The following is a 27913-nucleotide window of genomic DNA, read 5'->3' as shown; positions in this document are numbered from 1 at the left end:
AACCCACTGGGTTATATCATTCTAGATTTCCCTTCAAGAGGCAGGAGTAAAAGGCTTTATTTTACCAGGGAAAATTATACTGCATTTTGTTTTGTTGCTTGGGGTATGTGCTAGTCATTGGAACAGCACCTGTAGCCTGGGAATGCAAGGCAGCACTGGGCTTCATTGCTATATTCTGGGGCAGGATTGGGGTTGGAGCTTGGGAGGAAGGACTGTTGAATGGCAAGAATAGGCTGTTGAGGAAGAACTGAAATTTTTGGAGGCGCTGGGGTAGAAAAATGCTAAATGGGGATCATTTCACTTGGGCTGTGTTATGGGCTGAAGTGTATCCTTCACAAAACTCATGTGTTGAAGTGCTAAGCTCTGGTACCTCAGAATATGACTGCATTTGGAGATAGACCTTTAAAGAGATAATTAAGGTAAAATGAAGGCATATGGATGGGCCCTAATTCTACATGATTGGTGACCTTATAAAAAGAGGAGATTAGGGCACAAACACACTCAGAAGAAGACCATAGAAGGACACAGGGAGGAGACAGTCATCTACAAGCCAAGGAGGAAAAGGCCTTAGGGGAAACTAACCCTACTAATACCTTGATCTCAGACTTCTAGCCTCCAGGATTGTGAGAAAATAAAATTGTGTTGTTGAAGCCACCCAGTCCATGGCACTTTGTTTTGGTGCCCTAGCAAACTGATACAGGCTTAGTATCTTCAGAAAGGGAGACAGCGTGCTCACTGGCTGCAGGAGTGAGTTAATTTTGCTTTTTAGTGCCTGTGAAATGAGGAGACATTAACAGTGGTTCAGAGGTGCTCTTGGCTAAGGGAGGTTATTATACTGGGATATGTTCTTGGTTTTTGCTCCAAGGGACTCTCACTGCAAAGGTAAATTGACATTTAAAGCTTTTTTCTGAGGTAAATTGTAATGATGAATTTTGACACCTCAATCCACTTAAATTGGGTCCCTTTAATGCTGCCAGAGTGGAGATTATTTTTGGTCAGCTTTTCTTTTATAATTCTTCAAGGGTCAAACCTGGTGTTTTGAAGAGTAGTTACAACTACCAGGTTTAAGGGCAAGGCCAGCAGTCTAATGGCTGAGAAAGGATGAAGGCATTCTTCCTTGAAACTCAGAGCAGAGGCAGAACATTGAGCACCTTACAAAATGCTAAAAGTTATCTTTTATGGCAGCTTTCTTTATTTTGCATGTTTAATTGAAATCTGCATTTGTAGGCTTCTTTTTTGAGTACAGTTTTCCTCAGGCATTGTGTTTGGTGGTTAAAGGGACTGCCTTTGGCATGAAATAGACCTTGGTTTATGGCCTTATTGGACACTAGTCAGTTGTGCAAGTGGTTAAGAGAGTTGTTTTAATTCTGTATTCCTCTTATTTCTAAAATCGAGATCCTAATAAGACTCACCTTGTGGAGCTTCTCTCAGGATTAAATGTGATAATGCTTGCAAAGAATCCAGCATAATACCGGGTTTATATGAAGGGCTCTATGTTTCTTGTGTGCTGGGCTAGTAGTAAGTGGTAATTAATAAAAGTAGCACAGAATACCATAGACAATTTTGATCACAATGGTGTAAGAAAATGACTTTTTTTTTTTTTTTCCCATTTAGCAAGCACCGTTCAAGGAACACAGAAAAGGATGCTCATCAAACCTTATTTACAGCCGGGAATACGTCAAACTCTCTAGTGCAGAACAGTCAACTCTTACTATTTCAAGGGTGGAGCCAAATGATGCTGAAATAGGCCCATACTTGATGTATCTTTGATTGCTTTGGATTTGTTTGCTCTCTTTATTAGTAGCTGATCATGTTTTTCTGGAATACCGGTTTCTTAACTAGTCTCCCTGAAATTCAGGGTGGATTCTAGGCTCTCCAGCCTGCCCTACCATCCCCTTCAATCTCTTCTGCAGTGGAGTGTTTTGGCGAAGGTTTCAGCCTTTTTTCCTATGAGTTTTGAGGTCTGCAGCAACTTGCTGCTATACTTTCTGGCCTTTTTTTCTTTTTCCTTATTAAAAATTTCACAGGGAAACCCACTTTAATTTCATTGTCTTTTGGTCTTGAATAATAAAAGCAAGATAAGAAATTGACTCTAGTAATTGTAATCTAAGTAAGCAAAACTTTGGGGTATATAAGAGATAATTGAGTTGGATGAATGCGTCAATTCTCATTGTCATAAATATGTCTGCTGTTTCAAATTAAATTCAGGCTTTTTACATATTAATCTTGTGTAGCAATTTTCGATAAAGGGACCATATTTGTATTTCTTAAGTATTATATAGGTATACATCTCTCTGTGTAGATGTTCATATACATATATACATAGGTCCATATATGTATGCATACACGTGTATATATACATTTATACAGTATATCAGATACATAGTCCATACTCAGTGCATGTTTAGAAAATGTGGTATAAATCCTGAGGTACATATCACTGCTGTGTGGTTGGTAGCTAACAGATACTGAATGGCATTAAATCTAGAGCCAGGAAATGTAATCAAAAATACTTACGGTGCTAACAAGTGAAGAGACAGTCATGGCAGATTAAAGACAACACTGAGTTTGGAGTCATTAGATCTGGGGTTTTAATGATCCTAAATTAGAAAAAAGTAAGCATAATATGTTTCTCATGAGTCTTTTTGAGCATTCAATATGAAAATTGAAGGTAGGGGATTATCCACATCTGATCCAATACATGTCATTGGTGATGAATGGTTTATTACATATAGAAGTGAGTATCTGCGAAGATGTCTAATAGTGGAAGAAGTTAGCTTCCATTTAGCTACATATAGAAAAATGTTTTGCTTTTGTAGGCCCCAGTCTTCTCATCTATATAAAACAAGTCTGGAGAACAAAGGGTTTTGTAGGTCATATCTAAGGACATTACTCCTCTAAGTTTCCAAGATTCTGTCTTTGCTTTGTTAAGGTGAGTGTGTTGATGTTCAGGGACAAGCCCTGTGGCTGGGAGACGGTAGGAGGACAAAGCAGAGGAAGGAAGCATTAGAATCAAGTGTACAAGTTAGTATGGCTGTAGAGAAAGCACATAGGTCCGAGAGTTTAGAGTATCTAGGTTCTAACCCTAGCTGTGCAGATTCAGAGGAATCGCTTGATTTCTTCAGCCTCACTTATCTATAAATGGACCATTTCCAGAGACATGATTCTCCCCTCATTCCAAACTCAGTAGTCATTGCATCCCTCAATAATTGAGGTAGCCCGGTAACGTGGTAAAGACCGAGACCAAATTGGCTCACAGATTCATTGGGGATATTTGTTGTTATCTTAAATACTTTTTTCTATAGTTCTGTAGTATTTTTTTAAGATTTATGTATGTATGTACGTATTAAAGAGAGAAGCAGAGAACACTAGTGGGGGGAGGGGCAGAGGGAGAGGGAGCAGCAGACTCCCTGCTGAGCAAGGAGCCCAATGTGGGGCTCGATCCCAGGACCCTGAGATTATGACCTGAGCTGAAGGCAGACACTTAACCGACTAAGCCACCCAGGTCCCCCTATAGTTTTATAGTTTTATTTCCAAAACTTTCTGTAGTTTCATTACCTTGTGTAAAATAACATGGTGGTTCAGAGTGAGGGGTCTGGAGACAGTCTGCCCGGGTTTGAATTTCAGCTTCGTTACTTCTGAGCATATGATGTGACTAGATATTTTACTTAGGCAATCTTTGCTCCTTTCCCTCATGTTTAAAGTGGCCGTGGCCGTGATTATAGTACCACTTTTCAGGATTGTCATGAGGAGTAAACGAGTTAAAACATGAAGAGCTTGGAATGGTGCCTGGTACATCATAAGAGCTTAATAAATGTTAGCTATTACTGTCTCCGTTTCTATATCCATTCTGTGTCCATACTATGTCCATTTCTTGAGAGCCTAATTGTTAAACCAAAATGGTTCAGTGTTTTCTTTTTAGCTACGAGAACAAACATCATGCAATGCTGCCTTTCTTCCCTTCTCTTTCTCTCTCTTCCTCCCTATCTCCCTGTTTTTCCTCCCTCCCTCCCTTCCCTCCTTCCCTCATTCCTTCCTTCCTTCTGTCCTTCCTTCCTTCCTTCCTTCCTTCCTTCCTTCCTTCCTTCCATCCATCCATCCATCCATCCATCCATCCATCCATCCATGGCCTGAGTCTATTGTGTCTTTTCTTCTCATGGTGAAAAGCTGATGGGAATTTTTCAGGCCTTTGCTGGGAAGAAGTTTATCCTGTGTAGGATCAGAACTTAGACCAATAGCCAGCTAATTTGGTCAGTGCCATGATGTTGCCTCAGATTCCCACAACATTTTTACCTGATACTGGGTGGATTTTCATGCCCCCATTACCCAAATGGAGACTAACATATTTGGAAAAGGCGTATGTGCCATTGTCTTTGGTCTTGAGCTGGGACACAGGTATTTCACACCCTTCTGGGTTTCTCTTTAATTTCTCCCAAGATTTCTGATCCAGGTGAGGAAAGAGGAAGTCAAAGCACAATGAGATAGAGATAGAGAGGTTAAAATACCAAGATGGATGGTCTCTAAAACTGACTGGAGGAAAACCACAGCAACAAGAATGAAATAGCCATATGGCTAATTTTATATTACTTGGCAATTCCATGATAGTTCTGGCAATCTCTAATTTTTCCTGAGGAAGATAAGGAGGTATGGGCTTCCTTCTCCCATCATGCCTTCTCTTGATACTACAGTTCTTTAATTTATTACGTCATCTTTTGTACTATGGACATGACATGTAGGACACATGTTATATAATTTACCCTTGCCTTAGGGAAGATCAAATGCGCATCTCATTCATCTCTGATGTTTAAAAATCCCTAGCGTACTGACATGTGTATAAAGATGCTTGGTACATGTTTATTGAGTAATCCATTGGATAAAGATTATGTACAGGGCTCGTGAAACCCTATCTAAGCATATTTTTAAAACCAGATTAAGTAGAGATTATTTTTCATTTTTATTATTTCCACAGCGTCAAACATTCAGAAGTTTGTTTTAAGTGGATTTTTTTTTTTTGCATTCATGCAACAGACATAATAGTTTGACTGCTTCTGTTCTCTACACAGAGATTTTCAAAGCATTCTAATAATAAATCCTGTGAAAGGTTTTGACCGTAATGGTTTTTCAAAGCTTACGCACAAAGAAACTCAGTTAAGACCGGGCCATAAATAAGACCTCAGTGCTGAAGCAGGGGAAGGCCCTGTATATCTAAACCCATTAAATGAATCATTTATTTTGCTACTCGTCCATCATGTTTTGAAGGTCACATAACAATGCTTATTTCTTATGGCCCATCAGCAAGCTGTAGAATCAGGCTGAACCAAGTCCTTGAGTCAAATACTGAGGTGGGTAATTGTATTTCCAGGACTAATACCTGCAGCAGGGAAAATCAAATCCTATGCCCCAGGGGAGCGCAGTGTGCTGCTAGGGCAGGAAAGGGATTTCTCCGTATTGCATGAAGTCTCTGAAAACGTCGTATTGAAATAGTTTTGGAATGTGCTCAGCTTTTTTGTCTCCCCCAGTCCATGACCAGGAAATTTTTACAGGTTGAAATGGCATAATAGTTTTGAAAGGATGTGTCTATAAAACAGATGGATCTGGGTTTGAAACTCCAATTGGCCACTCACATACTCTCTATTATTAGACCAGTGACTTAACCTCTCTGGACCTCCTTTTCCTCCTATAAATTGAGGCTAATGCTATCTTAGAAGACTGCAGTGAAGATTGAATGATTTAGTACATGGAAAGTGATTTTCACAGTGCCTGACACATAGTAGATGCTCAGTGTATGTTAATATCCATCATTGCCTTGTTCTTTCTTACAGCTGGAGCCACTTCTGGTTGGAATCCTCCCCAGAGCTATGCACAAGAGCCTCTGGCAATTCCGGTAAGATCTCTCTTCATGTTGCTTTATGTTCTATTTATTCTTTCACATTTTTGTTAAAGTTTAATTTATTACGTTATAACTTACATGCAGTAAAGTGCACCAATCTTCTGTGTATAGCTCAGTGGATTCTAACATATACATATACCTGTGTAACTACCACCCTGATCAAGATAGAGAATATTACCAGCACCCAGGAGTCTCCCTTCTGCCTTTTTCTAGTCAAGTGCACCCAGGATCAGCCACATAACACATAGCTCAAAGTCCAAAATGAAAATGTGGGGCCACTTGTTCAAGAAATATTAAGAATTTCAAGACAGTGAGAACAGAGCATTAAACCAAGCACAGGACCTTTGCAAGTGTGGAGCCCTGTGAGACATGCACCCATGAAGCCTGCCCTGATTACGTTCCCCATGACCAGAACAACTTCTGTCTCTATTCATTATGGTTGTCAAATTCATATACATGGAATGATACAGTGCGTACTCATTTGTGCCTGTTCTTTTTTTAATCCCTCAACATAATATCTGTGAGATTCATCCATGATTTTGCATGTTTTAGTAATTTCTGTTTTTCTTACTATGTGTATTCCATTGTAAATATATAATCGCAGTTCACTTATCTATTCTCCTGTTGATGGATGTTTAGGTTATTTCTAGCTTTTGGCTGTTAAAAGTAAATCTGCTTATATATGTCCTTTGGTGGACATATGAACCCTCGGGTATATGCTTAGGGATGGATTTGATGAGTTACAGGTAAAACAATCTAATAGGTACTTCATGTGAAATGATTATGCCTTCGGAAATGCAAAATTAAAACCACATGATATCCCACTAAACATTCACTGGAATAGCTACAATGAAAGAAACTGAAAAGTCCATATCTTGATGAGGATGCAGAAGAATTGGAACCCTCATGTATGCAGCAGGGAGTATAAGTTGGTTCGGTTGTTTCGGGAAGCTTTTGGGTGGTGGTTGCCTAAGCTAAACATATACCTGACTTACGACCTAGCAGTTCTGCTTCTGGGCATATTTATTTTTTACAGTCTTGAAATCACTTTGAAACTTCGGAAATAAATTTCAACCTGATTCTTGCTTTATTAATATGCTGCAGTGACCATTTGCAGTGGAAGTCAGTCATACCTGAGTTGCTGGTCATGATAACTGGGTGTTTTATAAACCTGCTTAAAAGCTCCTGCTATATCCTGTTTTCCCCCCTTATAAGCAAGTGATGGGTCAAGACAGAGGCGGCCTGGTGGGATAGCAAAAGGTCATGATTAAGAGCCATCTTTTATTTCCCTTTTTCTTATAGATTATTAGTGGAGGAAAGCAGGAATAGGACACATAGGCACTTGGTGTTTGATGTGAATGTTAATGGGCCTCAGATGCATCCCTCTAGAGATGTGCAAGCCGGCTTGTAGAATATATTCAGAAAGGTCCTCATCACAAATGTGACAGCGCAGTGGGCTTAGTCTCACCCACTTGCTTAGCCTGCAGGTTTCCAAACTCTAGCCCACTGTCCTGGTGTCCCGAGGAAATGCTAGAAAAGCTGTATTCCCTGGTATTGTCTCTTGGAGATTCTGATTCAGCAGTTCTGGATTAGGACCTAGAATTTGCATTTTTGGATTCAGCAGCCGGTGCTGGCCAAGGCAGAGCACGTAACATCAGGCTTTACAACTGAAGGCCTTTACTAACCTCTGCCCTCGTCAACCTGAGCAGATACTTAGCTGCTCTCACCATGTCCCTTCCCAGGTGGCTGTGCCAATTTCTTAATCTCTGTGAAAGCCAAAAATTAAAGCCCTAAGAATAGACTGATGTCACCACTCATCTAACAAGAGTATGATCCATCTCTTTGCTAGAAGCTGCTTGTCGGATGGATCCTTCTTGAGCTAATTCCTAAGCTAATCACTTTGCCCTTGGCCCTTTCAGGTGTCTCTGACAGAGCCAGCCTCTGTAGCTCTGGCAGATAACATTTCGGACCATCTATTGGACATTTACTCTAGCCTAGTCTCTTTGCACAGATAGTATCTCATTTAATCCTTACAACAACTTTTGCAAGCTTGACACTGTGATTATGCTTATTTTATAAGTAAAATAACAAAGACTTGGAACAGTGAGATGCAATTGCCTGATTAATGTTCCAGTAAATAGCTGGGGGGTGGGGCTGTAGCGCTATAAAACTTGCAGCCTGGGGCGGGTGTTTGGGGGTTACTGAAAAGAAACCAGGGTTTGAACACAAGTCTTTCTGATTTTCTAGATGATTTTTAGTGTCTAGACCCAGCCTCCTTTGCCTCTCGGCCCAAATGAACTGTTTATGTAACAACATGTGTTGCATTAGAACATGGCTTTTATTTGTCATATTATAAATGTTTGACTTGGAGTTCTGGGACTCCGAGGAAAAAGGTCTCCGCTCTCTGTTGTAGAGCTGATCTGTTTTGTATCAGGCATGCGGAAGTATAATGATCAGGGGTTGTTTCATAATGAGGCCCCACTGCAGGCCATGCATAAATCGGATTGCTCTTCTTAGTTATGTTTTCCTGATGCCCACAGTAGTTTGACCTAAATGAGCAGATAATTACTCAGGCTGTTACAAACATTCCGATCCACTTGCTGATCCCTTTATTAAATGAAACGGGCCCTTTTATTCCTTTTCTGATACTGCCTGTTAATAGAATAATCTCAAAGCTATTAGCATTTAAAGAGGAATTAGACAAAGATGGCCAGAATTGTCCTTTCTCCTGGTTCTTGGTTGCTCATGGGACCCTTGCTTTAGCTAATTAGCCTGAAATGAATATTAAGTGCATTGATCTCTATCAAACGCATCCTGGAAGGAAAGCTTTTGTGAAAGTCATTTCAGTTGCAGACTTAGGTCGCCCATACCTAAGTATCTAAACACAAAACAATAGGCACTGGGAACATTCCAGAATTCAGACAAAACAAAACAAAAAAAATGCACAGAGGATGGCATAAGAAGGGCATTTACAGTTCTTGAAATGCCCTTGTTCAAGTCCCAAAGCCACATGGTTTAGCTTTACTTTCATGGGAACCAACTAGAGAAAAAGATACCCCCAGGAAAGCTTGTTAAGACCTTTGCCTCATCGCATGGCATAGAGAGTAAGTGTTCTGTTCTAGGGTCACACAGAACCTGGGGTCACATCCTGGCTAAGACTTACTTATATGAGCTGTGAGACCTTGGGCAGATAATCTCCTTAAGTCCAAATTTGTACACCATTAATATGAATAAAAATCTTTAACATACTTCTTATGTGATATGAGGATGGGAAAGGCTCTTTTCTAATCCACAGTGACAAATCCAGGGCCTGCTCCTGCAGACCAAGTCTCTCTAAGCATCCATCCAGGCAAAGTCACATGGGGTGGGGCGGGGCCCCCCTCTCAGGCCTGACTTGGGTTCCTGGACTTCCTCAGTCTTCTCAATTCTCTACCTGTTCCTTAGAGCACCACAGGATTCAGAGCCCTCCTGCTGGAGCTGCAGGGCCGGCTGCAGATCCTCTTTAATTCTCCCCATCATTTCAGTCACACGTGTCTCAGTCACAATAAGGCACCTGCACGCATTGCCCTTGTCACCATGACAACCAGCAGTGGAGGGGGATGAGGCAGGCAGCACAGAAGGAGGTCCATGTTCCTGCTCTCCTGCTGGTGGTGCTGGTGACATGCAGTCCTTCCCATAGCCATGTGATGCTGTCTTGGTGGCCTTTCACCTCTGCTGTTGGGGTCAAGGGAGAGGTGGGGGCAGGGCTGAAAGCTGAATTCCAGAAGCAAGTCAGGTGTTGGAAGGAGATGTTCCCAGGCTCCAGGGAACAGAGAGCCACCTTGTTTTCTCTTGTCATTACTGTCTGAGCTATAGTCTTTTAACAGATGAGGTGCTTTCCTCATGAGCAGGAAGAAAAGAGGAAAAAAAAAGGAATTCAGTCAATTATTTATCGGGGCTTCCTGATGCTTAACAAGCCACTTGTGTTGTAGGCTGCCACCTCCCACTACCACCGTCAAATGAACTGGTCTCAGCAGTAAAGCAGAATGAAAATTACTGAATCTCTGGAATAACAGGGATGGGTTTGAATCCCACCTTTGCACGTTATAGCTATGTGTGCTGTATCAACTCCTGCCTTCTCTGAGGCTCTCAAATCGAGCAATGACTGATAACAGATTAGTACGTGGAAAATAACATTTTTGAAAATCTTAGTTTTCCTGGTTGCCTGTGTCTGGTTCTCCAACAACTGCAGTGAAAGCATTGATTATTTTGGGAAGGGGCAGTGCAGCCTAGAACCCAGCCCTGAACTTCCAATTCTAGTTTCTAAGTTCACAAGGAAACTGAACAAGCATTTTTGGTGTGGATAAAACAACAACAAGAACTGGCAAACTGGCTTTGGTGAGAGAGAAAGGGATTTTTCTGGGAACGCCCATAGCTGGGTTTGCATGTTAATCACCAAGGCTAAAAGAAAAGGGTATAAAGATGTTATGAAACGGAGGTGATAGGAAGGATAGAGAGAGGAAAGGAGGGAAGGGGGAGGGAAAAAAATAGAAGAGAGAGAAAAGAAACAGCATGAGAGAATGATGCTAGGAATTCTGAAAACATTGGGTAAGCACTTCATTCTCAGCTTAGACAGAAGACTGGAAGACTCAGAAACACTGCAGATGGCACCATGAGAAAATAGAGTAGCAGTGTCCAAGGGAAGTCCTTAAGTGGATGGACTTGAGGTTAGCCCCATGTTGTCCCACACATTGTAGCCAGATTTGGAGAGAGCAGTCAAGATTTCTTTGTTGACTTTGGGGATAGAGAAGTGCTCAGAACACTAAAGAGATCAGGACAGCCATGTGTATGAGGCAGCGGCAGACCCATCATCATTGTCATCATCATCACAAGTGTTAGCATCATGTCCAAAGACCAAACAGAACTTGCCACGCTTTAGTAAATAGCATTGCAGAATGCTGTTGACGGAGTTGACCAACTACACACAAGGATGACAATCAGACAGAGACATACAGCCAGGAAAATGAATTCCACAAGTCTCCCCAAATGAAGGTCATTTAGAACCAGAGATCATTTTCTTGAATTGGACAATGTGAAAAGTATCTGGGAATATAAGTCTCTTTCTTGCAGTTCATCCCTGACTGATTTTACTGAGAGATGAGCAAGGGGAGGAAGGGGAGAAAGAAAATACTGAAAACCAGAGTGTTTATCCAAAGTGATCAGATAGTAAATGAAATAATAATGCTTGAGTTTGGTGAAAACAAAAATAAAAAGAGCAAACAGTAAGCTTAAGTAGGGTAACTTAAGCTTAACTTAAGTAACTTAAGTGGAGGGAAGGTGGAATAATTTGTCCTCTCTAAGCAGAGGGTTGAGTTTGGTCAGAGTTCCAGTTTGAAGCCAGTAAGATTTCCTTTTTTCACACACGAGTCATAGAATATAAATGTCACTGTCTCTACCATTATTTACACATGGAATATTTGACTGAACTTTGTGGGAGGAAAGATGAGACCCTCTGTCACATGGAAAGGCTTGTATAAAGGAGGCTTTCCCAAATAGGAAGGAACTCTGAATGTGGGGGAGTCAGAGTATGACAAGATATTACTCATTTCTGTATGTCCAACTCCTGCAACGGTGCTGACGTTTGGTCAGTATGGCCAAATGAATGCATGAATGTGTCAGAAAGGGTGGTGAGGCCGCTCTTCTGAGATGGCAGTATCAGGCATGGCTTCATAGAAGATACAGCACCTCACTATTCCATCCCTGCACCCAGAGTGAGCCTTTTAACATGTAAGTCAGATAATGTAGCTCCTCTACCCCAGACTCTTCATTGGCGCCCCACTTTCTTAGAGTGAAAACCAGAACCCTAGCAGTGACCTCACGGCACTGCTGACTTGTCTGATCTCAGGTCCTGCTGTTTTCCTCCTCATCCACTCTGCTTCAGACTCGCTAGCTGTTTTGTGGTTCTCCTACCAAGCATGCTTTTGTCTTAAGGCCTTTTGCATTAGTTGTCCTCTCGGCTCAACTATTCTTCTGCCAAACACCTGCAATTCTAATATATTATTTATGTGTTTTTATGCTTTTTCTTTATTTTCCATATCCTTCTGGAGTGAATGCATCACAAAGGCAGGGATTATTTTTGGCTGTTTTGCTTAAAAACGTTTTTGGTTCACTAGAATAGTACCTGGCACATAGTAGACAATCAGTAAATACATGCACAATGAATGAATGAATGAATGAATGAATGAATGAATGAAAGGTGGATAGGATAACCAGTCAACGAATCTTTTTTAGGCATCTTTTGAAATGGATGTCATAATTAGTTCAGACAGGACTGTGCATATTTTTTAAGTGAATTCTTCGTTACAGAGAAGTAACTCAGAACGTGAATATTTTGACCTATTCTTCCTAAAGAAAAGATGAAATTCCCTTTATGGAATAATAGTCTTCTATGTACTAGCCATCATTCTTGACTGGAGGAAATTCTGATTTGAGTTCACATTCACTTCTTAAAGATGTTGCAGGCTCTCATGGGGATTCAGGGAAAGATTTACCTGTAAAAACCATCTAGTAAAGAAATTTCCCAATGAAGTGCTCACTGGAGACCAAAGTCTCCAAGATCTCATTAAATTATTATGCACACAATATGCTTCTTCACTGCCTGGGTCACTTTGCTGTCAAGGTACATCATGAAGGGAAAGTGATAAATCTCAGGCTTTTCCTCTTTCTCACCCAGTTTCAAGTCAGAAAGATTGTCCTCCACCCAACGCTGATCCAAATGGGCTGAGAGGCAACAATGAAATGTTCAAAAGAAACTACAGTGGCTTTGCTCACGTGGAGTCTTTCTGAGATGTGAACACTGAGGACCTTGGGTCCTTGGGATACTTTTGTTGCTAAAGAAACTGAATTCCTTTCAAGTGTGGTTACATTGAAAAGAGGAACAATGTTGGAGAGCCATTGTTATGTCTTCCTAGAGCAAATGTGCACAGCTTTCAAGTTAAAACTGGATATTTGAAAATCTAAAAGCTGTCTCCGTGGACTTTTATATTAGAAGCTCTCTATAATATGTGGATCAGTGGGATCCTTTGGAACCTATGTTCATTGTGCCCACATGAAATAGGACAGACCCCACTGGGAATCAAAAAAAGAGTAAACTGCTCATTCATTTGGTGGAACTGGGTGGGAGGGAGGAGGGGGAAGTTTAACTCTTTCAGGAGACTGAGTATAGAGGCAGACATAAGTGTGAGGTATGAGATGGGGAAGAGAAGAAGAGTTGTTTATAATATATCAGCTTTTTAGATATTTTATTTCTATAAAACAGTAATACACTTGATGTAATTTTTCAGTGCTCTCTTCAAATGTAGATATGGACATAGTTTAACTTTATGAAAGCATTTCTCTTGAAATAACCTTGTGTACTTCAAAATTCAAACTTCCTGAAAGAAAATAGGAAAAAAAACCTGCCTTAAAAATATGTTGTGTTAGTAAGGTCCAAAATGAAATAGTTTTATCAGATATATTCTTGACAGGCTTTTGGTTTTTATGTTTTATTTAGACATTCTGATATTAAAAAGACTTACTGGATAATATTTTTGCAACCTAAAAATGGTTGCTGCCAAAAGATGAAAACCTAAAACAAAATAAAACTGTTGTTTCTTGAACACTTATTATAGACCAGAAACTTTGTTAAGTGATGAAGACTTTATTTCACTGGATCTTCATAGCTTTGAGAAATGATGATCTCCATCTTACATAAGAGGAAACTAGCACTCAGAGAGTATAAATTATTTTTCCAAGGTCTCACAGCTTTCAAGGGGGGGAGGATCTGCAAACTCAACTGTTCTACTGACTTCTAAACCTATGGCCCTCAGTGTCTACTTACACGCCCTTTACAATGAAAAAAAAAAATTCTATTTTCTTCCCATAGAACCTGGATCACTCTATTTTTCCCCCATTTTAGTTGGGAAAATAACATAATATTAAAAATTAAGAAGCATTCCTCATGCCAGTTTTTTTTTAAATAATTAAAGGACATTATGTTTACACAAAAATTTAGGCAAATATTTTTTTGGATGATTGTAATAATTAAAGGACATTATGTTTACACAAAAATTTAGGCAAATATATATTTGCATGAACATAGAATTTTTTATTTGCTCTTTTAATTTTATGTTATCACATACATTTGACATGATGTTGAAATTTTTTTTAAATGTTTAAAAATATTTGTAACATTCCAGTGAGTGGACACACCATAATGTTGGACATTTTAGTTATTTCTCATCTTTAGGTATTATAGTTACTATTGCAGTGCGCATCTTAATTAAAAGGGAAAAAAAAAGCTAAATGAACGGTTTCTCCAGAATAATTTGAGAATGGGATTACTGAATTATCTTAATTCTGTTGATAAGCATTGATATATTGCTTTTCAAAATGATAGACTCACATGGCAGTTGTACCCCAAATTCTTGGAGCTTATAAATTTTACCACATCTTCACTATCTTCAGCAATTGTGATTTATTTGAAAAGTTCATCTGTGCAATAGCTATGAAATATAACCTCATTGTTTTAATTTGCATTAATTTGATTATTTGTAAGACAGAACATTCCCCCATATATTAATTTAGAATGTTTATTTTCCCTTTTTATCATGCAAATGAGTGGTATAGCTTAAATACATTATTTTATCATTTTTCATATTCACAAAGAACATATACATATATCTTAATCTAAATAAATATATAGTATATATATCTGTAGAAATATAAATATGTATGTATATTTCACTTTAGTTAGATGAAATCATTGCGGGACACATAAAATATCAAATGATTCCTTTCTCTGAGAGGATATCAAAAAGTCTAGTATATCTTTATCATGTACTACTGAGAACTTAAATTATTTACTTTAATGAGATAATCCATATTACCTTTCCTCAACTCTTAAGCTTCTAGTAACTCAATGAAATAGTCATCCCAGTCTAATTAGGGAATTATCATAAGAATCCCATCATTTGCAGGCTGGTGACCCTGCTGGATATGAAGGATGTGGCCCAGGAATGCAGATGACAGATGCAAGGTTTCGAGCCCCAGTGGTGCCTGCACTCTGTGCCATGCTTGCACCCCTGAGAAGGGGCAGTAGGAAGAAGCCCAAAATTTTAGTGCAGGCTTTTGACCCAATGCACAGAATAAGTTCTCAGTGTCATGTACAGCAGCTGCCATCTAGAGACCCACTACTTAAGTTGTAGGCATTTTTTGGTCTTGTAAATTTTCATGAAACTGTGGCTATAGAAAGGATTTAAAACTATAAAACTTATCCTTGAAGTAAAAACAATAGAGTGTGTCTACTTGTTTGAAGTGTGTCAGCCATAGAAGCAAGTTTGGATGACTCCACGGAGGGCAAAGGGCTTGCACCAAGACAGACAAAACTTCTTTCATATTGCTTGATAAGCACAATCGTGTTGGGCCGTATTTCAGAGGCTCTTTACCTGCAAATGGACAACAAAAGGCCACGGCATTGGGTGAAAAGTAATGAGAGCTTGTGGTTCTCATTCCTCCTTTTTTCTGTCATGGTTAAAACCCTCTCTGACATTAATCAGGAACAGAACACCTCCACAGCACTAGGCAGTCCCAAAAGTTTAGATGGTCTGAGAAGTGACATCATTTATTTTAAAATATAAGTATATCTATCTTATCATTCGCTCACCAGTCAGGGAGTAGGTGTGCAACATGGTACAACAGAAAATTTAAACTTCAGCCTTTTGACTTCTAAGTTCTCTGCCAGTTTACTTAGCAGTGTCCCTGGGCTAGAGAGATGGCCTATCTGAGACGAAATTTCTTGTTTCTGAAATGAGAGACTGGACCAGCCTCCCAACTTTTCTTCCTGCTCTCACGTTTTGTGATTCTTGACTAACATACACATCAAGCATCTACTTCTGGCATAAGCCCTTCTGGCTTAGGAGGAAAGTATGAAAGAAATTTAAGATATATTCCCTGCTATGCCAGAAGTTTTAATCTTGTGATCTCCCACAAACATTGCTGGCAAGTGATGCTGCGTGTACCCAAAGAAGTGGTGCGTACAAGAGTAATGCTCCGAGGCTGTCATGATCGATGAGATGGTACCAAGCATGTGGAGGTTGGAGAGGTAACGTATCCTGGATGGGAAGCTCAGTGGACCTGTGTTCCCAGTTCTACTACAGCACCCGTTTCCTATGCTGTGTGGGTTAAGTGATTGGACTTCTAGGATTTAGTCTGCTTATCCATCCCTTTAAATTGGGAAGGTAATAATTACCTTGAATAGTTTCTTATTCAAAGAGGTAGAGATGGAATGTGTAGTGTGTCCCCTGATATGTTGTAGACACCCAAAAAATGGCAGACAAGATATGGAGATGGGAAGAGATATAGGAAATGGAAAAATATGAGCGGTACAGACAAAGGCTCTGGGTTGGATCTTACGGTATTTTTGTTGCTGTTGTACTTTTAGTTGAATAAAGAAATTTGCAGAATGTGACGTGCATGTATATCATTTACATCATGGAGCTTCATGTTTAGTGGGACAAACCGCACCCCCCCCCCAAAAAAAAAGAATGGAGATGTATTATTACTGTGATGTGTGCTTTTAACGTCTGGTGTACATTGAGAACTTATAGCAAGATGACCTAAGTTTAATCTGATGTGTTAGAAAGATGATTCTCTAAGGAAGTGACCTCTGTGCTGAGATCTGAAGGATGCTAAATAGGAACTGAGGAAGTGAGGGGAGCTACACACAGAAAGCCCTGACATGGGAAGGGGGGTGGCACATCTGGTTAATAGAAGTAGAGCAAGGAATCAGGCAGGAGTGGTGCCAAAGGGTCCAGTGGCTGGAACATCACTAAGGGAAAACATCAGAGTTGAGAGGGGATCCTTGCTAGACAGATCTGACAGGATTCTTGCTTACGGCAGTCCAGGGTGATCAAATATCAGCTAGGGGATGATGAAGGATCAGCAGTTCAATCAGATATTGGGGTGGAGATGGCCCGGGGGGAATCTCACTAAACTAAGACTTAGCAAGACTGTTGCTACAACAGACATCATGGTCTATGCTTAGAGGGCTTAGAGGAGCCGGACTGGAGTCTGGAAAAGGAGACAGCCTTTCTCAGATGTAATTGCAATTTATTTTCAGCTAATGTATCTGATTAGATAAGGAAAAACGAAATAACATCTTTCTAAAGGTATATATTACTTTTGTACATCAAGTCATAACATCTTCTAAAATATTTTTTCTATTATTCACATGCTGCGCTAAGTTCAAAATAATCAACATCTATAAAGAAGTTTCCTTAAAGTATAGGGATTTTTATGTGTGCTAAACCCTTAAGGATAAGCGTTTACAGGGCTTAGTCTTGCAATAGGTGTTGTCACAGGTGGTCTTTCCTTTGATGGGTCTTGGGTCATGTGCCATCCTTTCAACCAATATGTGTAATAAGATAGCATTGTAGTTATGGAACTAGAGATGGAGCAGTGGGCAAAAGAAATATCCTTTGTTCTCTAATGGATCTCTTTCTTTTCTTCTTTAAATCACTACCAAAAGCCTTTAGTTCTGACTGGAAGGTCCTGGATCTATCTTGGCAGACTCCAAAATTTATATTTATATTGCCCTTCATAAGTTTATTCTTGCATTCATATGTGATCTTTGTGACCATTCTCTATGAAGTAGGGGCAAAAAGGGATAATGATTAAGAACTTGAATTTTGTGGGGCACCTGGGTGGTGCAGTCAGTTAAATGTCTGACTCTGGGTTTTGGTTCAGGTTGTGATCTCAGGGTCTTGGAATCGAGCCCCATGTTGGGCTCCATGCTCAGTGTAGAGTCGGCTTGGGACTCTCTCTCCCTCTGTCCCCCACTATCTCTCTCTCTATCACTCTCAAATAAATAAATAAATCTTTTTTTTTAAAGATTTTATTTTATTTATTCATTCAACAGAGATAGAGACAGCCAGCGAGAGAGGGAACACAAGCAGGGGGAGTGGGAGAGGAAGAAGCAGGCTCATAGCCGAAGAGCCTGATGTGGGGCTCGATCCCAGAACGCTGGGATCACGCCCTGAGCCGAAGGCAGACGCTTAACTGCTGTGCCACCCAGGCGCCCCTAAATAAATAAATCTTTATTTAAAAAAAAACAAAGAGCTTGAGCTTTGTTGCCAGGCCAACTGGTGTTCACATCCAGGCTCTGCTACATTCGTTAGCACTTTTTTGCTAAGTACTTCACATGGATCATTTTAAATTCAAAGATACCTCTATGTGAGCAGTGTTTTTATTTTCATTTGTGGAGGAGAAAATTGAAGCTCAGAGAGGTAAAGATGTTTTTCCAAGGGCACACACCTAGCTCTAAAATGTAAGGCAATGCTGCTTGCTTAAGGTTAGCAACTTTCTCTTCTATAATAATTTAAAAAATGTTTCATATTTTCCTGACTCTGAAATTCTACAAACCTCTTGAGGTAGACCAATCTCTGGGCCCCTAAATACTTTACCTTATTAAAAACCAACAAAGTCTCCTGTCGAAAGAGTTCCTGGCCAGGGAAAACATTTTTTCTTGTTTCTTAATGGAAAATCAAGGCTGCTGATTAAAACAGAGTAATAGTTTTGAAAGCTTCCTCTTGACAGAGCATTTGCTTTCTCATTTCCTAATGAATTACTCCCCAAAGAAACTCATTATATTTCACGGCACAAGACTCTCTGGAGACCTCCCCACCTCTACCGTTCACTTAATAAAATGTTCGTCATTTAGAAACGCATAAGCCTTGCTAAATTCACTGAGTCCTCCTTTGCTTATCAATAACTCTTTGTTCTAAGTTATGATCAAAAGCAGCTTTGCCCTCAGATAAACAGGAAAAGAAACCTCCTCTTACAGAAAAGGAACGTTTTGCTGATGAGATGAAAAGATATGATTATTAATATGATTATGCTATTGTTTTATTATTATTATTAATGTATTATAATTAGAGTTTAGTTAAGAGTCTTGGCTCATTGGGGTGTACACATAAAACAGTTTTATTTTTTCCAACAAGAATTTCCACTAATGCTCAATTGATCCCTCTCTTTCTCACAGGGGAACAGGTGCCTTTCATGGTATCTAATTTCATAACATTTTAGTCTCTTTTTAGGTTATTAAAATAATTTTATTTTAGTTCTTAAGGTTTAGACCTTTTAATTTTACAACTTCAAATCCATATGCAAAAGAGAACTCTCCTGTTCCCTTCCTACTCTGTGCCAGCTCCCCAACATGTTGCGCCTAAATAACTCGAGTAAGCTAGTGGGGTTCAGGTATAGGGAACCTCTTGGATGTTGGGGTGAGAGAAGAGGGTGGGGAAAATATGTAAGTTGCCATTTTTTTTTTCCTGGACAGCTTTGGACTACTTTCCTGCCTTGTTGATTCTGATGTTGAGATGTAGACTGCAGGTGGGTTTTTTTGGTTTTTTGTTTTTAAGATTTTATTTATTTATTTATTTATTTATTTATTTATTTGAGAGAGAGAGTGTGTGTGTGAGCGGTGGTGGGATGAGGAGCAGAGGGGGAAGGACAAGTAGACTCCGTGCTGAGCGTGGAGCCTGACTCAGGGTTCGATCTCACAACCCTAAGGTCATGACCTGGGCCCAGGTCAAGAGTTGAACACTTAAATGACTGAGCCACCCAGGTGCCTTAGACTGCTGGTGGTTTTAAGAGCCCTCACGCTGATGGGGGCTCAAATCCAAGCAGCCGCACCGGCCCCTGAATCACACTGATGGGTCATACCACCTTCCTTTGCTCTGCCTAGTTCCTTGTTCCACTTTTAAAAGACTGGGGCCTGATCTCACCTACTCACTATGGTCTCAATATCTGTAGACACTACTAGGATCCATCTTCTACCAGTCCATCCCACCATGCCATTCCTCCTCCAGGCTCTTTGACCTGCCCTGGAAGCACTGGAGAGGTTAGTCTGACTGTAACCATCAGACACCTGCCACTCTCCCCTTGGGTTAGTTTCCTAGGGCTGCCCTACCAACGTACCACAAATTGGTTGGCTAAAAGCAGTAGATTTTATTCTCTCACAGTTCTTAAGGCTAGAAGTCCAAAATCAAGGTATTGCCAGGGCCACACTCCCTCTGAGACTCTGAATAGAATCATCTGCCTCATCCTAACCTCTGATGGTGGCCATTGCTCCCTGGCATTTTTTTTCTTGCATCGCTCCTATCTCTGCCTCCATTGTCACATGGCATTCTCCCTATCTGCATAATATGTTCTTATAAGGACTTATAGGATTTTGGCGACCTATTTCAGTATAATCTTATCAAACTTAACTAATTACACCTATTACTCTTACCTCTAGATAAGATCACATTCTGAGATACTCAGGGTTAGGACTTCAAAATACCTTTTTTGAGAACATTATTAAAGCCATAATATTCCTCTTTCAGGCAAATTTGACAAATGATTCCCTTGGCTTTGAGAATCAGAACTAGTCCATGATATCTTTCTGCCCCAACTGGAATGTAAAGAAACGAGGTAGAATTTCTTCATGAGTGTTGAATTATTCAGAACCAAAAAACTTTTCTCCCCTCTCATTCTTTTTAAAACCTTCTTGAGTAAGGGAAGGAGATAACTGGTCTGCTGAAATGTTGCTTCTCTGCAAGACATGAGGGGAAATGGTTGGCCCAAGAGCTAGCGGGTCTGAACTTAGAATGTTGTAAACTTACTACCTTTGTCTTCGCCTATGGGCTTTTGTTGTCAACCTGGGTAAACAACAAAAAAATTATTTGTAGTATCTCACATCACCTTATTATATTAATAATACTGGTAATGATGATGATGGTGATAATGATCACAAAATATTTTTTTGTGCAGTTACGCCAGGTGCTGCCGTATACACTCATATTTAATTATATATACACAGTTACATATACTGTCATAGTTCTTTTTTTGACTGAGATACTTGCTTTTTTATTTTCTTTATTTTTAATTTTAAATGAATGTTAGCCTTACAGAAAAGTCACAGAAATATAGTGTTTCCATCTGTTCCTTATCTCACTGCCCCTAATATTTTGTTATGTGATTTTAGTACAATTATCAAGATCAAGAAATCAACCCTGTACAATACTATTAACCAAATTATAAAATTTATATGTATTTCACCAATTTTTCCATTGGTATCTTTTTTCTATTCCAGAGTCTTATCTAGGATCCCAAAGCGCATTTTTTATTTTTTTTTTTTAACCTCTTGTGGCCCGTAATATTTGTTAGTCTTTCCTTGGTTTTTACAGACTTAACGCTTTTTGAGGAATATTGGTCAGTTGTTTTATCAAATGTCCCTCAATCTGGGTTTTTCTCTTTCACTTTCTCCTGATTGGGCAGGCTGCAGATAGACATTGTTGGCAAAAATGCTGCTGAAGTGCTTCTCTGTCCTTCTCGGTGCTTGCTATCATGGGGTTCATGATGTTGTTATGGGTTATTACTGGTGATACTGAGCTGAGTCACTTCATAAAGGTGGTTCTGGTACTGTAAGGTTAGTATCTTTTCTCTTTATAGGAAGAAATACCATGAGGGAGATACTTTGAGGCTGTGCTCATGCTGTTTCTTTTCAAACTTATACCTACTAATTTTAGCATCCATCATGGGTCTTGTCTGCAGCAATTACTACTGTGGTGTAACGTGTATTTTCTACGTCCCTTTTTCCTTTTGCACGTATTAACTGGAATTCAACTGTAAGGAAGTGCTGCCATACTTCCTGTTTATTTAATTATTTATTAATTCAGGATAGGCTCAGGGAAAATAGTTATTTTTAACTTATGAGTTATAATTCAGTATTTTCAGGATTTGTTCAAATCATTCCCTGTCTGATATTAATGCTTGTGTTTATTAATATTATATTATATTATTAATTATATATTAATTAATTAATATTTTATTTATTATATTACATATTATATATTATAATATATTGATATATAATTAATTAATAATAATTAATAAGAATTAATATATTAATATTAATATGTGATTTAGTAAATATACCTGTATTTCCTAACTATTTCCATTGAGAGGACCTAGACTCACTGTAACCCCAGTACCAAAGAGTACATCTAGCTCCTAATTCTTGGTTTCTAAACACAATTTTCCAATACAAGGAATTAAGAATCTTTGGGGAAGTAGTACTTAACAAGGCTAAAACAAAGAAAATACAAGATAAGCCTGAGTAGGAAGTGTTAAAAAAAGTTTGGGGCTTATCGAAAGAACACACAAACCAATCCTGAAAGAGCTCCTAATGGCCACATTTAATTTTTTAACTAAATTGTAAGGCAGACTTAATCATCCCCTTTATATGAGAGGAATGGCATACAGAAACATTAAGTAACTTTCGTGAGGTCACACAATTAATAAGCAGCAGAAAAAACACTAACATGGAAGAATTTTTGTTATTGCTGTTTTTACCCCAAGGCCCATCCTTTTAACCAGCCTACAGTACTTTCTCTCCCAAGCAGACTTAGATCAGTGCCAGTTAGCCTAGATATGGTATGTTGATAATTTTCCTCTCAGGGCAAAGAGCAACTTTCTGCCTACATTGACAAGGCTGAATTTTAAATTAATTGTCCAGGTCAGTTTGTAGAGAATTCCAATAAGTTCAGTGCTGGTTTTAGAATAGAAATATGTGTAGTATAACCAGTTTTTTGTTTTTTTTTTTTTTTTTTTTTTGTAAAATTGAAGCCACACTCCTGATCAGTGACTATGGATTTGAAGCAGATTCTTTCTTTAGCTTTGATTTCATCTTCAAAATTATTTTCTGTAGCTGTGATAGTTGAAGAACAGATGAGCATGATATAATATCTTCGGTTTGCACTTTTTTTTAAATTGCAAATTGTCTTTGTACATTTTATTTTAAATCTGGTATCCATCTAATTCTCTTGCCTTATTTCTCCTCCTCCTCCTCCTCCTCCTCCTCCTCCTCCTCCTCCTCTTATTCCTTCTGAGTCATGAGGACTTTGTTTTCTACTTTTAAAATCTAACAGTTTTAGTGGGTTACAGTTCAGGATTGATCATTCCGAGTCATTTTTACCCAGTATGTAGTAAACCCTTTTTAATGAGTAGATACCGGTCTTCTTTTATTTTCTGAAAGTTTTCTTGGGGTATAGTTTTAAGCATTGTTTTGTTTCATCGTTCTGACGTTTGTCCTTAGGTCATCAATTATATGTGTTTTGGACTTCCTTTGCTTGTCATTTATTTCAGCCATTTTCTCTCTGACCAGTTTCACATGTTTATCTAATGTTCATTCTTGGTTGGTTGTCTGGTTTGCTTAAATTTTCCAAATTAAATATTTTTCATTATTTAAATCAATTTTATTTTTTTTTTTTACAAGTTTTAGTGTACAGAGAAATGGAAAACATTGTACAGAGATCTCACATGCCACAATCCAGTTTCCCCATGGTTAATCTCTAACATTAGTATGGCGTATATATTATAATTAATCAATCAATACCGACAGACGCATCATGATTAACTCATATTTGTACTTCATTCAGATTTCCTTAGTTTTTGCCTAATATCCTTTTTTTGTTCCAGGATCCCAAACAAGATACTACATTAGATTTGCTTGTCATGTGTCCTAGGCATCTCTGGGGTATGAGAGTTTCTCATATTTTTATTGTTTTTGATGATGATAGTTTTGTAGGTCAGGTGTATTTGTCTGGCTTTTTTTTTCCCCCAAGGGAAGACTGGGGTTGTGAGTTTTTGGGGGAGGAAGACCATGGATGTAAAATGCCATTTTCATGAAATCATTTTAAGGGTACATATAATAAACATGTTTTCTCAGTTGATTTTGACCTTGAGCACTGAGATAGTGTTTGTCAGATTTCTCTACCATGAAGCTGTTCTTTTTTCCCCTATTCATACCGTAGTCTCTGGAAGGAAGTCATTGTGCTTCCCACACTTAAGTTTGGCATTTGATTCCAGTCCTGGAGGATAGAGTAAGTCCACAAATTATTTGGAATTCTAATGCACACATTTATGTCTTCCATTTATTTAATTATTCCATTATTTATTTATATCAGTGTGAATTCATGGATATTTATTTTATATTATTCGTTATAATCCATTGCTTCTTTATATTTTTGCTCAGATTTTTTTAGCTTTGCCCATTGGGAGCTCTTTCAGTTAGCTCCCGTGTGCCTTTGACATACCACCATTAAATTGTTTAGAGGGCATTTTCTAAAGCACTTAACTTACGGACACTACCACATGCTCCAGACTCATCTTATGTATTTTTACCCCAGTCCTTGGATCAATCATTTCTCCAAGTAGCTCTCGTCCCTTTTATTGGAGAGCAGTATTAGAAGCCAAAATTAGGAAGCTAGGTGTCCTTGTTGCTATTGGAGTGTCGTTGATTCTAGGCCATCTCAACTGACAAAAGGAATATATATTTGTGTCTGCACATACCTATAAATATTTTTTATGTAACCTTCTATCTTCACTATATTACGCTACACATGAGTTTTTACTGATGTTTCTTGCTCTCCTCAATTATCATCAGGCTCCCCTTGCATATGAGTAAGCTCTTATTCCCACTGTTATGTCCAAGAAATCTGGATTTCGCCATCTGCCATCCATTTTCTTAATTTGTTCAGTTCTGGTATACATGCACAGCACTGTGGAGATTGCTAATCCAGACCCCATGGGAAACGACTTTGCAGGCAGAACATAGAGCTCATGTGCAGTTACAGGCTCCCCTCACCTCCAGAGTTACTTAGGTCAGCACTTCCTCATCCACTCCCAACGCTAAAGTTGTTTCATATATTTGTAATGCGGTTCAATTCTTTTGCACCATGCTACATTTCATCCAGTGATCCCAAGATGTCCTCATTTAAAAAAAAAAAAATTATATGTATTAAGGTTCAATCTTTGTGCTGTAAAGTTCTATGGGTTTTGACAAATGCATAATGTCATGTATATACCATTACAGTATTAGACAGAATTGTTTCTCCATTCTATAAATACACACCGTGTTTGATCTATTAAATCTTCCTTCCTTCTTTTGGATTTCTGGCAACTGTTGGAGGAGGTCATCAAGAGGACATGACCCCCTGTTGAACCATAAGCTCACCCTCACCCCTATCCTTGGAATGTGTGTTCTACCTATCATTCCACAGCTGGAGCTGTTTCAAGGATACAGCCTTGAGAGGGTAAGGTGTTGAGACCATCTGGACTGAATATGAGCCTCAATCCAGTTAAGGTCTCCATATAAACTTTTAAGATTCTAGCAGGCAGCTGGGGAGATTTGCTCATCTTGCAGCTGCTGAAGACAAGCCTCATATGTATGTCCCCTTGCTTACTAAACCTGCCACCTACTAATCTGGCCTGGCCTGTCTCTTTCTTCTGTCCCTTCTTGCCTTCTGTGTACTGGTGACAGTTTCAGATTTCACCTGGGAAACTCCCAAGGTTGCAGCCCACCAGCAACAAGCGATCTTTTTACTGTTTTCCTACTTTTGCCTTTTTCAGAATGTCATATAATTGGGATTATATAATAGGTAGCCTTTTCAGACTGACTTCCTTAAGCATGTGCATTTAAGCTTCATCAATGTCTTTTGTAGCTTGATAGCTCATTTCTTTTTATCAATGAATATGATTACATTATACAGATGTACCAGTTTGTTAATTCATTCACTTATTAAAGGATATCTTGGTTGCTTCCAGTTAGGGTATTATGAATAGTTATCACAAATATTCACATGCAGGTTTTTATATAGACATAAGCTTTAAAATAAGTTGGGTAAATACCTAGGAGTGAGATTGCTGGGTGATACAGTAATACTATATTTAGCTTGGCAATAAATTGCCAGACTGTCTTCCTAACTGCTGTGCCATTTTACAGTCCCACCAGCAATGAATGAGAATTCCTGTTACCCCACATCTTTTCCGGAATCGGTACTGCCAGTTTTCTGGATTTTTGACATTTTAATAGGTGTATCGTGGCATGTAAATATTGTTTTAATTTGTAACTCTCTAGTGACAAATGAGGTTGAGCATCTTTTGATATGCTTATTTGCTATCTGTATATCTTCTCTAGTGAGACATCTGTTCCAATAATTGCCTATGTTTTTAATAAACTTCAATTTCTAGAGCAATTTTAGGTCTATTCAAAAATTAGGCAGAAAATGTAGAGGGTTCCTATAATGCCCTCCCCTTCCCACTGGTTTCCCATTTTTAACATGTTGTGTTATTGTGGGACATTTGTTACAATTGATGAACCGATATTCACACATCATTATTAACTGCAGTCAGCGGATTACATTTGGTTCACTCTTTCTGTTATACCATTCTGTGAGTTTTGATAAATGCATAATGTCATGTATCTACCATTATAACATCATGCAGAACGGTTTCATTGCCCTAAATACACCTAAATATCCACCTATTATTCCTTCTCCCCACTCCCTGAAAAACAGGTAACCACTAATATTTTCACTGTCTCCATACTTTCACATCCTCTGGAATTTCACATAGATGGGATTGTATATTATGTAGCCTTTTCAGATTGGTTTCTTTCACTGAGCAGTATGTGTTTAAGGCTCTCCTCCATGTATTTTTTTAACATATTTTATTCATTTGAGAGAGATAGAGAGTGAAGGGGAGAGAGAGAGAGAGAGAGAGAGGGGGGGGGAGAGGATACAAGCCAGGGGAAGAAGCAGAGGGAGAGGGAGAAGCAGACTCCCCACTGAGCAGAGAGCCCAACGTGGGGCTTGATCCCAGGATCCTGAGATCATGATCTGAGCTGAAGGCAGATGCTTAACCACCCAGGCACCCCTCTCCTCCATGTAGTTTTGTGACTTGGTAGCTCATTTGTTTTTTATTGCTGAAGAATATTGCATTTTAGGGATACCCATTGAAGGGCATCTTGAATACTTACAGATTTTGACAATTTTGAATAAAATTGCTATAAATATTCTTGTTAAGGTTTTTATGTCAACATAAGTTTTTAGCTCCTTTGGGTAAATATTGAGTGTGATGGTTGAATGGTATAGTAAGTCTAACTTTGTATGTTTAGTTTTGGAAGAAACCTCCAAGCTGTCTTCCAAAGTAGCCGTACTATTTTGCATTCCCACCAGCAATGAATGAAAGTTCCTGCTGCCCCACATCCTTGCCAGCACTTGGTGTTCCTGTGTTTCCAACTCCGAGTTTTGTCCTCCTATTTCCAAATGTTTGTTTGAGGATTTTTAATTCCTTTCTGAGGGTAGTATTACAGTTTTCTCAGCTTCAGGGTTGTCTTTTTGGAAGGAAGAGAAAAATTTTGCCAGCTAAAATGCTTTGATTCATCTTTTCTATTTTTATTTCTGTAGCTTTGTATGAATACAGTCAGATTTTTTGCGATTTCTATTCATTTCTTATTTATTTATTTATTTATTTATTTATTTATTTATTTATTTATATTAAACATTGTTCCTAGTTGAAGAATTCTATTTTCTTTTGCCCTCCTCTGTGCAGCTTCTTCTATGAATGGGGCTGGCGTCGTAGTAGGAAGGAGGGGATGATGAGCCTTATTTTTCTTTTGTTTGTACAATCCTTAATACTCCCTCCCCACTTTGTTCCTTATTTTCTTTCATTGCCTCACTGCTAAGCAGTACCACCCGTCCTCCATATATCTGAATCTCTGCCCAAAGCAATATTTCTCCATGGTCGCCATTATATGCCAAGTCCCTTTGCTGTAGCCAGTGCTGTGAGCCATTAAATTCTGACCTGTGTTCACTATATTGACATTTAGTATTGGACTTTCACTTTCTCAGGTGATTTTGTCTGTGCTTTTTCTGTGTCCTTCATACTCTTCTTCATTGAATTCCTTAAGCCTCTTCTATCCTGTTCTCCACATCTACAGGCTTACAGTAATGGGTGGGAACCCTGTTGGAATTTTTAAATCTACTTACAATTAATTTGAAGGCGGGCTACTTTTTATCCCATGGTAATGGTAAAGGCAGATTATTTTCATTGTTATTGAGTTTCATGGGGAGGGTGTTGGGAAGATAGGAAATCTGGCAGTTACTGTTGTCCTCAAACCAC

Source organism: Ursus arctos, unplaced genomic scaffold, assembly GCF_023065955.2.
Source record: "Ursus arctos isolate Adak ecotype North America unplaced genomic scaffold, UrsArc2.0 scaffold_23, whole genome shotgun sequence".
NCBI classification, from domain to species: Eukaryota; Metazoa; Chordata; class Mammalia; order Carnivora; family Ursidae; genus Ursus; species Ursus arctos.
The sequence above is the reverse complement of the archived record's forward strand: the minus strand, read 5'-3'. Positions refer to the sequence as shown.